The 15,310-nt window shown below is 35.8% G+C and overlaps 1 long non-coding RNA gene across 1 annotated transcript in view; it reads right to left on the bottom strand.

Moving 5' to 3' along the window:
• Window positions 1-4,496: 4,496 nt before the first annotated feature.
• The window catches only part of LOC141570434 (uncharacterized), a 476,097-nt gene continuing 465,283 nt past the window's right edge, over window positions 4,497-15,310 (bottom strand). Inside the window, exon 5 of the long non-coding RNA XR_012494439.1 lies at window positions 4,497-4,554. This is a non-coding gene — a long non-coding RNA (uncharacterized LOC141570434). The remainder of the gene's footprint in view (window positions 4,555-15,310) is intronic.

Here is a 15,310-nt window from a genome sequence, read left to right as displayed (position 1 = left end):
TTCACATTTCTAGATCCTAATAATTCAAAGTCTAACCTCTGTCTTTTATTCTGTATAGAACAGTCTTAAAAGATTAAGGCTTTTTTTTCTTAATTCAATGTTGTACTTTTTATATATTATATTTCTTGTATATTTTATATTATACATGAAAATATCCATATAATAAAAAGCACATTTCAATGGAAAATCTTAACGACTTATTCTCTTCTTCCTCATAATGGAGCCAAGGGTCATTACTAAATTCACATTTAATTCCTATTTCCTCATTAATGGACCTATCATCTGGTCTACGGCAAATTTTTTTTTTGCTAAATTGCATGTTGTAAGAGTACAATGAGCTTAGGAATCTCCATCCTTATTTGGCTCCGCTATTTATTTTCTTAATGTCTCCTTGAAAACACTTACATTTTTATCATTTCTATTCAGGTACTCATAGTATAAGTAGGCAGAGGAAAAAAATACAAAAAGCTTATTTTTCTGAATTATTCAGGTAATGGACAGAAAAAAAAACAGAATTTTAAATTAAATTTATCAACATTGTGGATTCATTACCTTCATATATCTATCATTCTAACTATGGAATATATACAGGAAAAAGGACTGGCATAATGCAAAATCCTTTCACTAATTTTTCAGCATGAGAACTTTAGTCACAAACTTGACCCAATCCCAAATAATTCTTGCTTGGAAAGATCTGTCTTAGATCACTGAAGTCCAAACTCCCAAACCCTACAGATATTCTCCCTTAAACTTTCCATTCTAAGACACAATTCAGACTCTGTCCTGTTGTTATTCTCTCTATTTGCAGATAAGTCTAATTAACTTAACTTTTTTGATCACCACTTTTTTTTTTTTTCTGGTGGTCTTTTGGGGAGTTGAGAGTAGAAATAAGGAAGTCACAAGATCATCAACAATGGTTAGCTGTTTTCAACCTGCTAGAAATCTAGATTCTTTTTTTCCAGAGGAATATGCTAGCTAAGTAATAGTACTACTTTTTTATGATAGATAAACATCTACTGAGGCTCATGTATCTTCCTTTACATATATTACCTTTTAAAATCCTTACAAAACCCTCATCAGGTTTGTAGTATGATTATCTCTAGTTCACTAAAAGGAAACCGAGGCAAAAAGAAGTTAACTAATTTTCCCAAAGCTCCCCAAATAGTGAGTGTCAGAGCCACTTAAAAATTCTTTTCAGGTGCAAAGTTTCCAAATTACTAAACATAGCTTTGTGAGAAAAATAGCTAAGAGGCTCTAGCCAGACGCGATTTCCCGGAGTCTCACATCACTCACCAGAGCCTTAGACAGGGTTTGGCTTAAGGCTTTCACGACTGGAAAGACTGGAAGACTGACAGCTTCACATTATCAGCCTCATTCTCACTCACGGTCACTCCCTTCCTGTGCTGACTGGCTACCTCAGAAACTGGTGGGACCAGTCTCCAAGGAATATTCTCCATCATAATTCAAATAAAACTACCTTGTCAGCAAACTCAGAATTTTATCACTTCTGTTTAGGTTTTCATAGATGTTCAAAGAGAAACAAAACACACATCGTGTTTCCCTGAACTAATCAGGTAACAGGAAAATCAGGTTTTTAAAATTAAACTTACCAACATTGGGATCTTTATCATGTAGATTTGCCAAGCTGCCCATAATTCATTCCCAAGGGGAGAGGATTCGCCACACTGGCTCACACTCACAACATATTCAACCTACAACTTTATTGCCAACAGAGTCTCCAAGGGACAATCAACATAATTGATATATAGTCTTTTTAAAGTAATTGTAGATTTATAATTTCACTGCTTGTGTAAATATTCTGTTATGATTTTTCTCCCCAAAGATTTATTACTATTATTATTCATGTACATTGGAAGGAGAGGGAGAGAGAGAGAGAGAGAGAGAGAGAGAGAGAGAGAATGCTCACATTTCATTCAGCCCTTGGTGGTTCTCCCCAAAATTTAAAATACAATTACCATATGATCCAACAGTTCCATTTCTGCATATATACCCAAAAGAATTGAAATCAAGGTCTAGAAGAGATATTTGTATACCCATGTTATAGCCAAAAGGCAAAAGCAGCCAAAATGCACATTGGTAGATGGATAAACAAAATTTGACACACACACACATACACACACACACACCACAAAGAAATATTGTTTAGCCTTAAAGCACAAGAAAATTCTAACACATGCAACAATATAGATCAACCTTGAGGACACTGTGCTAAGAGAAATGAGCCATTCACAAAAAGATCAATATTACGATTGTACTTATATGAGATACCTAGAGTAGTAAAAATCATAGGGACAGAAAGTAGTGGTTGCCAAGGGCTGGGGTTAGTGAGGAATGGAGACTTGTTTATTGGATAGGGAATTTTAGCTTTGTAAAATAAAAAGGGTTCTGGAGACTAGTTGCACAACAATGTGAGTGTACTAAACACTACAGAACTATCCACTTAAATGGTTAAGATTATAAATTTCATGTTATGTAAATTTTTTAATTTAAAGAAAAATATCTCTAAAAAATTAACCATGATACAAGGCTCATGGTAAGTGATAAAGAAACTAGCTATTATAATTTGAATGTAATATCCTCTTTAATAATTAATACTGCAAAGTTGAGGAAAGGCAGAAATTTGGTTTATTTTTCCAACTGAATAAACTGAGGAAGTGGCACAGCTGAGTTCATGCTGATGGACTAAGTGTGAAAAAAGGCTTGAACTGCCACTTAAGAAGATGTTTGTTCTAGTCTTGATCCTATCAATAACTGGCTGGGTGATCTGTAGAAATCCCCTTTGGTTCTCTGAAATTGAGTTTCTTCATTTAAATTTTGGTTGTTAAAATGGATCATCTCTAGATAGCCTTACCCACAAAGAAACACATTCAGAAACTGATTTAACTCCACTGCTTTCCAGTGCCACACATACATGTGTTCATAGCCAACAAGTTCATAGTCAAGAAGTCGGCATATTATAGGTACACCATTGATGACCTGAGTCCTTGGCACATGAAATCCTATTTCATAGTAATTACGTGACTTTACAATAATTCCAGATAAATGAGAAGTGGCATGAATATAGTACTCATGTGTAAAATTGTATAAATTGCCCAGTTAGATCAGTTTTACAGAGCTTGAATCCTGAATTGCTCTGCACATTTAGCAGAGCACACAGGCAATAATTCTGCCAAGAAATAGCACCCGGAAGGAACCATTAGGAAATTTACTAGTGAAAAAAATTGCAACATTCAAATAAGAGTGAATGCATGTTCTTATCTATCAGTCTGATGATAGTCATTTACATCTCTTGAGAGTACAGTACTTACAGTAAGTGATATCAGCCAATTAATGTCATTCAATTGTTCATGGAAATCTTAACATACTAAATAAGCTTCAAAAATCTTAATAGCTATGTACCAAGACCCTAGAGGAAGACCTGATTTACATTTGTAAAACCTGATGAAAAAGGGTATGATTATACAAGTGTCAATAAATGAGTAAAATACGCATACACTTTCTCTTGATAATTTTATATGAAAATTCATCTCATAGAAGTGAAATCCTTAGTACATAAGGGTAAATGTTCAAGGCTGTTTATTGCAGCACTGTTTATAGTGGTAAAAAGTTATAAACAGTCAGCATCCTTTTTTTGTTAAGGAATGGAGAAACATTTATACAATATAATGTCATATGGTTGTTTAAAAAAATGATGCATTAAAGTGGCATGTTTGTTACAATTAATGAGTCAATATTAGTACATTATTATTAACTAAAGTCCACAGTTTACATTAGTATCACATTAATGCAAGATGTTAATAACAGGGGAAACTGCGTGGGTGTGGGTTGAGAGGTACATGGGAAGTCTCTACTTTAGCTCAATTTTTCTGTAAATCTAAAACTGCCACAAAAATTCTATTAATTTTTACAAAATCACAAAGCAATGCCAAAAATGAGTTAGATACATACTTTCTGACTTGAAGAAAGATCTTTAATGCATTAGTAAGTAGGAAAGCTGGTCAAAGATTAGCATATATAAGTTGACTTGCAAAGATAAATATCAACAAAAGCACCCTTTTTTATTGTGATTTTATGAAAATGGACCAATGAGTGAAATGATGTACGCTAAGCTATTGACCTATTTATTTGGATGCAAATGTGTTTTGAGAAGATGAAGAAGAAAAAATGACATTATATATAAAAAATGTAAAAATATACATACTATAATGTTAAGTAAAAGTGAAGAATATAAGTTTTTTCCATTTTACCCTTTTATCATTAAAACAAATTGTAACAAATATAGCAAATATGAAACTGAGTAGTCACCATGCTCCAGAACTATGTTAAACCTCTAAGCTCAGACTTCCAACAATTATTCTTAATATATAAAGGAAAACTTTTGTAATACAGAAAAAATAGTTTTATATTAAAAAAAAAACACTTCTAGGACCATAATCATTATAGACTCAAACATATTTTAAAACTTGAACTTACCATTTACTTCTTCGTTCTGGGTGATATCTGCAATTTGTTGAGAGCTGCAGGGAAACTGACCTGTGGGAAATTAATTTAATATACCAGTTTAATATTTTTCAAAAGTATTATTTTTGTCATTTAAGACAGATAATTATGAAGCAAAGTAAACATTTCTCAATGTAAATCTTAGAATGAAAGGTAAATGGGTGGTAATGACACTGCCAGCACAGAGGCCTTCTTTACCTTAACAGAGAAGTAGTTGTTTGCTAGGGTTTGTTGCTTGCCTTCCCAGTTATAGGTAGAAGTGAGCACAATGGATTAGAAAGGATAATGCTTTCTATACACTGATTGTGAGTAAATACTCAAATAGACTCTATGCCACTTAGAATATGAGAATGAATTGATGAAGGGAACTGAGGGATGAGAAGGGTACAAAAGGGGATTGGGCTCTTATCAACAGGAAAAGTAATCAGTGGTTAGGGACTCAGCCAGAGTTTGGGGTTTAACCCTTCTCCCTCCCCATCTGAGATATTTGCACATAAAACTTCAATTGATGACAGTAAAATAGACCGTTATGATTGATAAGATGAATTTTGGAGAATATGACTTGGATTAAAAGCCAAATAGACTTCCTAAGATTTTTTCATATTCTCTCAAATTGGAATAATTACCAAACAGTCCTAGATTTAACACCCCTTCACTCAGTTGCAGACCTCTTAAAAATTGCAAAAAACAAAACAAAACAAAGTTTGTCTGCTGTTGGCAGTTTGCTACAAAACAGAGATGGGACCAAACTACACATGACATTTCTCCCACCCTCACAAGTAAAAAGAGTGGTCATGATTTGCAGTGGCTAAGACATGGAAACAACCAATGTGTCCTCGATAGATGATTGAGTAAAGAAGATGTGATATATATACACAGTGGACTACTACTCTGCCATAAGAAAAAATGAAATACTGCCATTTGCAACAACATGGATGGATCTTGAGATTATTATGCTAAGGGAAATAAGTCAGACAGAAAAAGCTGAGAACCATAAGACTTCACTCATATGTGGGACATAAAACTGAAGGCAATAGAGAAATGAGACAAGCAAATAAAGAAACAAAAACTCATAGACACAGACAAAAGTTTCATAGTTATCAGAGGGTAGGAGGGGGGGATGTGGGGGATCAAACATATGGTGATGGAAGGAGAACTGACTCTGGGTGGTGAACACGTAATGCAATATATAGATGATGTATTATAGAATTGTACACTTGAAACCTATGTAGTTTTGTTTACCATTGTCACCCCAATAAATTTTAATTAAAAAAAGAAATGGTCTGCCTCATCTGAAGTATAGCTTGAATGGATATTTCCTCATGGAAATATAAGGTTTGGGGACAAGTATTCTCTTAACATCAAGAGTATAGTATGTCAATGAGGTGATGATTGTAATTATATCACACTTTGCTCTCTAAAAGCAAATATGTAAATAGGAGCAAGAAAGGATGAGTAATTATAAAATGAATCTCTCAAAGTTATTAAAAATTATATATTATTCCAGCCTCCTAGTTTCCTAGTCTACTATGAGTCAATTCATTGCAATTTAATGCTCTATATCAGTTACCACACCAGGTATAAAAAATATAAAGATGAATAAAACATGTCCCTACCCCTGAAATAATTTATGACTTGTTTACCTTTTCTTAGTATCGTTACATAAGCTTTCCAAATCATTTGAAGGGCATTTTTCAAAGTCTGTCACTGTACAGCTGTTTCTAAATTTTGGTTTTTCTGGGAACCATACTCTGAAACAGACTATAGCAAACACAAAGTCGAGTTGCAATATAGGCCTAATAACAGCCTCCTCGGGGCAGCTGTGGAGTTAAAGTGACCCATGGAGTGTTGGACAGGAATGGATTATCCGCACTTCATCGGTCACTGAATGTGGACCCTTTGTGAAGGACATGTCCTTGGGCAAGCTGACTTCAGATGAGGCCGTCCATGAAATAGCTAATAGCTGGAGACTATGCACTGACAAGCTCTCTGAACATAGACAGTGCGCCCTTTCTTGTAGGGAATCTGAGTGCTACATCTCCATACCCATCACAGTCTATGTCTACACTGCTGGGATTCATGTCTTATATGCTTAGGTAATAACTCCATTAGGCACCTGGTGGATCTGTCTTCCTGAGAGAAGCATAGGAGAAGGAGGTGAGTGGGATGAACTACACCTCCTTCCACTGAAGCTGACTTTGGGGTCACAACAAACTATCCTGGTCTCCCTCCTACACTATCCATTCTAGATTTCCCTCACTTCAGTGAACACCTCAGCTGGCCTCAGTGGCTTATTTGGTGTCATGACTAAGACCATAGCTCTCAGGAGTCTGAGCCTGTGGTCACCATGGCTTCTCAGAGTATGATTGCTGCACTTGTCCATGTAACATCACAATAGGGCAGGGAAGTAACAAGAAGCGTTCCAGTCTAAGATCAGATATATTCCTCCCTGCCTCTATCGTGTAACAACAGCCCTACCTCTTCCCAATGGTCAAGGCTAATTGCTGGCCAATATGAGGTCTGACAATTAAGTTTGTAAACTTGTTGCAACGATGTTGCTAACCTTTTTTGATATCAGAGGGATTATTCATTATGAATTTGTACCAACTGGACAAACAGTTAACCAAGTTGACTATTTGGAAGTGCTGAAAAGGCTGCGTGAAAAAGACAAAAACAACCTGAACTTCTCGCCAACAATTCATGGCTCTTGCATCACAACAATGCACCAGCTCACATGGCACTGTCTGTGAGGGACAATAAGTGTATTGGAACAATCTCTCTACTTGCCTGGTCTGGCCTCCAATGACTTCTTTATTTATCTAAAGATAAAGGAAATATTGAAAGGAAGACATTTTTATAACATTCAGCGTGATACAACGACAGCTCTTATGAACATTCCAGAAAAAGAGTTGAAGGGTGGACTCGGCACTGGCATTGGAGCATAGCTTCCCCAGGGGTGTATTTAGAAGGTGACTGTAGTGATCTTCAGCAGTGAGGTATGTAGCACTTTTCCTAGGATGAGTTCTCAAACTTAATTGTCCAACTTCGTATGCTGATTCTTCTTACTGTTGATACCTGTCTAAAGTGCCCAGAGAATAGCTATAACTTATAAGTTATGGGTCTTTTTCTGTGTTCCTGGAGGAAATGTCCTCTCTTTGGGGATCATGAACTCTTAACTCTGCAAAGCCCAAAGTTATGGGTAGGAGAAGCACAATTTTCCCAAGTGGGCTATTGGAATTTAGGATAGGTAGGGCAACTCCTGTGTCTACTGCTTTGTCCCTGGATCCATATGTTTTTCCTATTGGGTCCACAGCACCATATAGAGTTCTTTGATTCAAGGTACGTTCTGCATCTTAGAGTATGTATGTACCATCCCCCAAAAATTGTATGTCAGCTAATGCTTCAACTAAGCCTTCAGGACATTGTTCCAGCATTCTGTGAGGCCAGAAGCTTATGGCAGAGGAAAAAACTTTACCCTTCCATCTTCTTTTGGATGGTGTAATAATCAAATAGATATGAGACAGATTAATAAAATGACCACATTTAATTATATATGTAAATATCCCATATTTACCCATATGGGTTCCCACCCATATACATAAGAAAGTCAGAGACAGAAAGGTAAAGTGACATTCTGAGCTAAGGATGATTTAAGGCACCTTGGGGCTTCAGAGGGTCGTTGCAGGGCAATAAGGAGATTAGCTGTTTAGTAATTAGAAGTTTGCCCTGCATTACAGATAGGTCATGAAGAGTTATTTCTGATGGTAACTCTCATTATGAGCAAGGCCCCTAATTTAAATTATTTAAGGGAGAGGTAAACGTTTCTCATGATATTGTAGGATCTCAATTGCCTTTAGCTCAAAATAAGTCACACGCCAATATGGCACATCTTGGGGAGGGGGCTGTCCTGAACCCCTTTAGTGTGATGTGTGATATGATTAGTGGATCTCATGGCATGAGCCCATCACCAAATATTCTTTACTGTAAAGTAGGCTACCTGATATGTTGCGATGTTATGTGGAATTCCAACCAGTAGGTCAAACATTTTATAAGCCCTTGTATAGTGGTTCTGGTTACAACACTGGAGAGAAAAACAAAACAAAACAAAAAACCTATACCCAGATTATGTACCTATTTCTGCCAAAACAAATAGTTGGCCTATGTATTAGTGATTAATAAGGCAACAAGTGGCCAGTTGGTCTCCTTGAGAAATGGTGCCATACTTTTTTTGTATGTGTGCTTATGTGTGTATGTTTCTTTTTAATTTAATTTTATTTTGGTAAGAACACTTAACATGAGATCTATCTTCTTAACATATGTTTACCATTCTTGTTGGCAAGTTGGACATTCAATGGAGACAGTAGTTATATCAGCTTTGGTTCATCTTTGCCACTGCGATCACTTTTTTCATGGCCTATCACATCAGCACTGGAGTGAACACAATGACAGATGCTGGCTAACATGAGCTTGCCAAATCATTCTGTGTACTTGGGGGTTTAGTATCTCTTCTGTGATGGTTAATCTCTTATGAATGTTAAGATATGATAGAAAAATCTTCATATTTATCCTTCTCTAATAGGTCTAGCCACATACTTCTACCCCAATTATCTTTTCCCCCAGATCCTCCAATCTGTCTCTCTCCCAGCCTTTTGACTAGTTAGCTAAATTATTTGATACTGCTCACCAGTCATCTCCTAGGATGTGATAATGTTTTTGATTTGATACCTTGGCCGAGGGTAGGATCATTTTATAGGCTTTCACTTGGCTTTCTCCACTAAGATATCTTTCACCTTACAGGTCAAGACTCCAAAGAGGGGTTCTTTCAACTCCCAAGTATGTCTATGCCACTCATCACCCAGCCCTTAAGAGGCAATCTGGGTGGCACATCTTTCTGTCCATTATGCATACCTCATGCAGTGTTCTGAATTCTGTGGATGCTGTGTTAAATTTGTTGAGGAACTGTATTTTGTCATACATTTACTATAGCCCTAATAAAGGGAATAAGCTAAGTCTCTCCTAATTCCATGTTATAATTGATTTTTGGTTTAACTGCTTCCTTTTTTCTTCTTTTTCTTTATCAATGGGACTGAAATGGTCTTTGCCCCTCCTAGGAAAGCTGTCTAGTCACGACCTAGATCCTATGTCATCGACAACACTAACACTTTTTTTCTTTTTAAAAAAGCAGTCATAATCACATAGTTCCTCTATTCTGAATCTTTCGATAGCACCATACTACTTCTAGAATAATCAAAGAAAAAATTCATTGCCATAGATCAAATGAGAAAACTTAAGTTTATGAACTAATAAATTGATAATGAAAGGAAGACAAAAAGTATTAAAAAAAAAAACTAAAAATGAAAACATTTTGGAAATAAATTGCATAATGGTTCTTATAACCAAGGTGGGATACATGAGGGAGAAAGTCGAGGATGATACTGAGGTTCCTAGTTGGAGCTAAACTGATAGTAACACCATTCTGCATGAAAGAGAATAAAACATGTATAAGAGTTCCTTACATATAGGTGTTAGTCTCTTCTATCAGACTCTTATTTGTTTGATTAGGACACTAATTCATCTTTGTACTCCCCATGGGATTTACTGCAATATACTGCATGTAAGACTAGTCTCAAACAAATATTTAATTTATGAGTGGGTAAACGTGGACTACCAAAATCTTATCTACAGCACCACAAATCTATTGAGGTTATTGGAGAAACCAGCCAGAGAAAAAAGGCTGCTTTTAAAATCCTGATATTCAGATATCGAAGTAAGCCAGCCAGCCACATTATATCACTAATATCAAGATAAAAATGAGTGAATGCTTCTCCTCCTTTGTGACTCCACATTGCCCAGAATAGGACTTCTGTTTTCTTTAGAGACTATTCTTGATGTTTATGTGAATAAGCAGGGAATCTGGTGGGGAGGTTGTGTGTGAAAGGGAGATTTGTTCACCAACCACATCAATTGTGCTAGGAAAAAAAAAAAGTACTAATTTATGGGATTGTGAGATAAAGTGCAACTTCAAGGCCTTAATCCCTTAGACTTCAGCTAAATACGACTGCTGAGTCTATCTCATGGTCAGAGTCAGTCTTTTCCATTTCATATTTTGGGGCAGGGGCACAAATGATGGAACGAAGGATGACAAAATTCTAGCCAAAAGTGGTGGCACAGACAACAGGGTGATTTTGAAAGCTAAAGTGGAAAGCAAAACAAAACCACCTATTGCACTGTTAGAACTCCAAAGAGCATCCGAGGCCAAAGAAGGTATTTCATTAACAATCCTTGATTAAAGCAATCACCATCCGTGGAATTTGTCCAGGACAGCCTGGCTCTTGGTTAGTGGGAACTGACAAAATATTTGTCACTGAAAAGGCATCATCGAGGAAGAACACAACCCTTCCCCAGGCAACGGCATAATTAAGGAGCACTAATTCACTTAGCCTGGGACTGCCACATCTTTCTTTGTTTGCACCAGCATATGGACAGTATTATTGGCGTAGCTGTTTTGCTCGTCTGCATCTGTTGCTAACACAAATAACTTCTCTAGTCACCTTATTTGTACCTTCTGCTTGTACGGCAAAGATAATGATTTTCAGTCCTGTCATGGCACATCTCATAGCAACACATGGTTGTTATTGCAAATAGGTCAGTTTAATTCTAGTGCGTCTTCTAAGTGTGAGGAACAGTTCACTGCCTATGCAAGCAAAGCTACAGGCTTGGGGAGAGAGTAGAGAGACTAAGTGTCTTGTAACAATCGGAGCAATTGCCAGTGAGAGAAAACATTACAAATGAGGCAGGATGGGTTATAAGGAGAACAATTTTATCAAAACAGTCCCTTATGTGGGACAAGTAAGTACAGAAGAAGTGGCGGAAATTGGTAGAATGAATCTTACAAATGGAAATGAATTATTATACCACTATGTGCTTGATAACATTATTACAAAAGAAAGCAATAATGACCAGCATTTTTGCAGTTGTTTTAAATTTACAAAGCAGAACAAATAGGGAACCAGTGTGGAAATATCACATCTTGAATTTCCATATTAAAAACAAAGTGTTCATTAAGGAATACCTAAATTCTTAAAGCTAGTTAAAGGCCGAGTTAGTCCTGGGACCTAAGTCTCCTTACACTCTGCCTACTGTTATTTCCATCAGTAAATCCAGCCCTTAAAATATAAGCTAAGCTCACTTAACTAAAATATTAACAATAAAAACTGAAATAGTCTCATCATCTCATTATTCCTGCCTTGTTCATTCCTCTGTATATTTTCCTCAAGAATCCATAAAGAGTGTATATGTCATGGCATCTGCTTATATGAAGATTATCAAGCTCATTTCACCACTGGGTTCATGGGGCTGTTAATATCAGTCTCAAAACACATAGACGAGATAATCAGTGTATAATTGTAACATCTTGGAAGTTGAGGCCCCTGTCTTCTCCATAAAGATCTGAATTTGGGAAGAGGCAATGGTATCAAAAATCATCCCATCACCACTTGCTTGACTGTGAGTTGAATGGAAAAAGAAACTCAGTTCCTATTAGGCAAAATAGTCAGAAAATACTGAACCTCTCTTTTTTGTTTTTGTTTTTAATTATACAAATTATCAAGCAGGAAAGCATAGAAAGAAAAATCAGCAAGACATTTAATTATCAGTCATCCTATTTCCTCATTATTCTGCTTTAACGTTCTCTCTTTCTTTCTTTCTTTCTTCTTTCACTCTGCCTTTTCCTCCCCCCCAATTTCTTGAGTCTCTTCTCTCACTTTCATTCATTTTGCCATCTTTTCTTTTTGCCCGTGTCTTCCATTTCCCTGCTGTATTTCTGGGAAGTTAAAAACAGGGCCTATGTAGTACAATGAGAAAGTGTTTATAACAACCATTTCTGAGGATTTTTAAGTTATTTTGAATTAAATTTTTAAGTGAATTCAAATCTATGGTGATCCCAGAAAGTCCACTTTAATCTGCATTGTACTTTATACTTGTTTTTTGCATGAGATATCTCATATTTTGATTAGTTTTTATCTCAGCTATTTGAGTTTGACTAAAAATATGGTTATGAGATGAATCACAAACTTGATTTTTATCCAAATCTTGAAAAAATGCATGCATTCTATATCAACAGGAAAATGGTAATTTCATATTATATATTCATATTGAAAAGAATGTATTTTATTTATGTATGCCTATATATGAATAGAGAAAAAGAAAAAGGATAATGGAGTTGAAAGTCTTGATTGAATTTTTAATGGTTTTTTAAGTAGAATACAACCTTTTTCTATGTTAAAACAGTTTGACCACTAAACTTCCAGGTTCAGAGCATAACCCTGATGGATAGGCATAGCTAAGAGACAGGCTTTTTAGCAAATACCATGTGGTAAGCTAGACTAAACGTGGAACCCAAACATTTTTCTCACTGACAGCTACACTTACTTTGGAAAGGTTGTGTTTACCGCTGAACTTAAAAATGCAATTAATTAAATTGATGTCATTTGAGATAGGAGAATTTGGAAAGAAAAAGTGTAAAAAGTATGATTCCTCAAAGTTACTCAACTGGATTTCTGGGGAAATGAAAAAGTACAAAGTTTCCAAAAAAATTTTCCAGTGCAATTTTAATCCACCTAACCTGGCAAAATCCACATCTTTAAATTCCTGCCTTATGGGAACTATATTTCTGTAATAGTATAAAAATTAGAGTTGTTTTCTTTTCAGTTAGGGAGTCCTGATTTTCCCGACATTCTGTATCAAAGTGTGTACATTTCATTTATTATAGAACCTGATAAATAGAGGAACAATCTGTCATCTCTGATTTCATCTATGATAGCAAAAGTCTGGACAAATACTTCAATAAATACCCATGAACAACACTGAGATTATGAGCTATAGAAACTATTTATAGTTCTCCTTTGGAATTTTCCAAGGGAGAAAGGTGCTTTCCCACCCTTATCTCATATAATTTCTAAAACTCCCTGGAGTTTGGGGACCAAAATAAAGCAAAAATTCCCAGAGGTCATTCAGAGAGTTTGCAGTGAAGCTAGGAACTGAATCTAGGCCATCTCAGATTTCCCTCTAGCTAAATGGTGTATGTGTCCAGCCCTAATAACTCCTTCCAGCTTCTTAACGCTGTCCATTCTGGTCTGTAGCTTCACCCATCTTGAAGTTAGTCTCTCTGAAAATATTCATGGAATTCCAACTCTAGAAGTTGAAAGACCTTAGGGCTTATTTAGGTCATCTCCTACACCTTTCAGTTTCTTGTACAAAAATAAATTGATCCTCAGAGAGATGGGAGAATCCATCAGAGTTAATAAGTTTTACTTCCGGGAATGGAATTTCTTGCTTCCAGATCAGCTTTTACTTTCTTCTTCTTTTTTTTTTTTCAATTCAACAGAACAATTCTGGTCATTTAATTTTCCAGTAGATCTTCCTAACACTCTAGTCAGCATTTAATCTATATATTTTCAGATTTACATACTCGAAATTTTAATTGGTTAATTTTCAGTCAATGGTTTCTTTAATCAGTTGTGTGTAGAATCTCAGTGTTGTTCATGGGTTGCACTTTGTGTTTAACAGTTATCATTCCACTGAAGTGTAGCATTTATTTCCTTTTTGGACTCAAGGGTTTCCTAATGGCTGAACTCTAGATATTTGTACAAGTAGCTGGTAAATGATGTAGTCAGAAATGGTCATGGTGGTAAGGCATGCTGGTAGATTTTTCCTAAGTATCATGTCTGAGATTTCAAAATTTAGTTAAGAACATTGAGTAAAATTCTCTATGGATGTTTCCCCCTTAATGAAATAAAATTACAACAAGTTGCATGCAACTAATGTTGAATATTATTTTCTTATCTTTGAAATAAAGAGTAGCACATTAATACAATATTTCAAAGGTCAAATATTATTACACAGAAGCATATATTCTTGTTGTAGAAATTGTCATTTTAACCTTTTTTTGCCTGTTCTTTATATAAAACTCTAATCACACTTTATAGGATTTTAATCATGCAAGCAATCTGTATAGACAGTGATTGGAATATAATTATAGTACTTTATGATTTACATAGAAATTTGAACTATGTGATCTCAATTAAGGTTCATTATAGTCCCATAATTTCTAGGTCCATTATTGTTATATTTTGAAAACTAATATTTAGTGATATTAAATCACTTGCTCAGCCACAAAATGAGTTAATGGTATAGTTTGAGATTTAACTATTTTTCAAACTTCAAATTAATCAGTCAGTAAACAAATATTTCTTAAATACCTACTACGTGTCAGACACTGTTGTAGTACCTAGCAAGGTACTAGAGTAGTCTAAGAGAGAGGTTGAGGATCAAGATATAAATTTGGAACTCTTAATATATGTTTATATTTAATACCATAGAACTTATGGGGAGAAGGAGAGGGCTGAAGATAGAAATCTTGGCGTTGGGACATCAAGACAGAGGTTATATGGGGAAGGAGAAGGTGTGGTATGTGGGGGGTGGGGGAGGGAGAGAAGGAGGGAGGGAGGGAGACATGGGGAGGGAGGGAGAGAGAGAGAGAGAGAGAGAGAGAGAGAGAGAGAGAGAGAGAAAGGTTTCCAGTAAAGTATGAAGAAAACAAAGAGACTGTCATCACAGAATGAAAGAATAATTATGGTGAAAGAGGTGAGAGAGATCAAATCTGTCAATTACTGAGAGAAGAATCATAGTAAGATGAAGACAGAGAAGTGGCCACTGGCATTGACAAGATTCAGGTTATTGGGAACTCCAAACAAAGCCAATTTAATGAAACGATGAGAGCTAAAGCTCA

Source organism: Rhinolophus sinicus, linkage group LG03 (genome assembly GCF_036562045.2).
Source record: "Rhinolophus sinicus isolate RSC01 linkage group LG03, ASM3656204v1, whole genome shotgun sequence".
Classification (NCBI taxonomy): Eukaryota; Metazoa; Chordata; class Mammalia; order Chiroptera; family Rhinolophidae; genus Rhinolophus; species Rhinolophus sinicus.
Note: the sequence above shows the minus strand (reverse complement) of the source record. Positions and strands in the feature narration are given on the sequence as shown.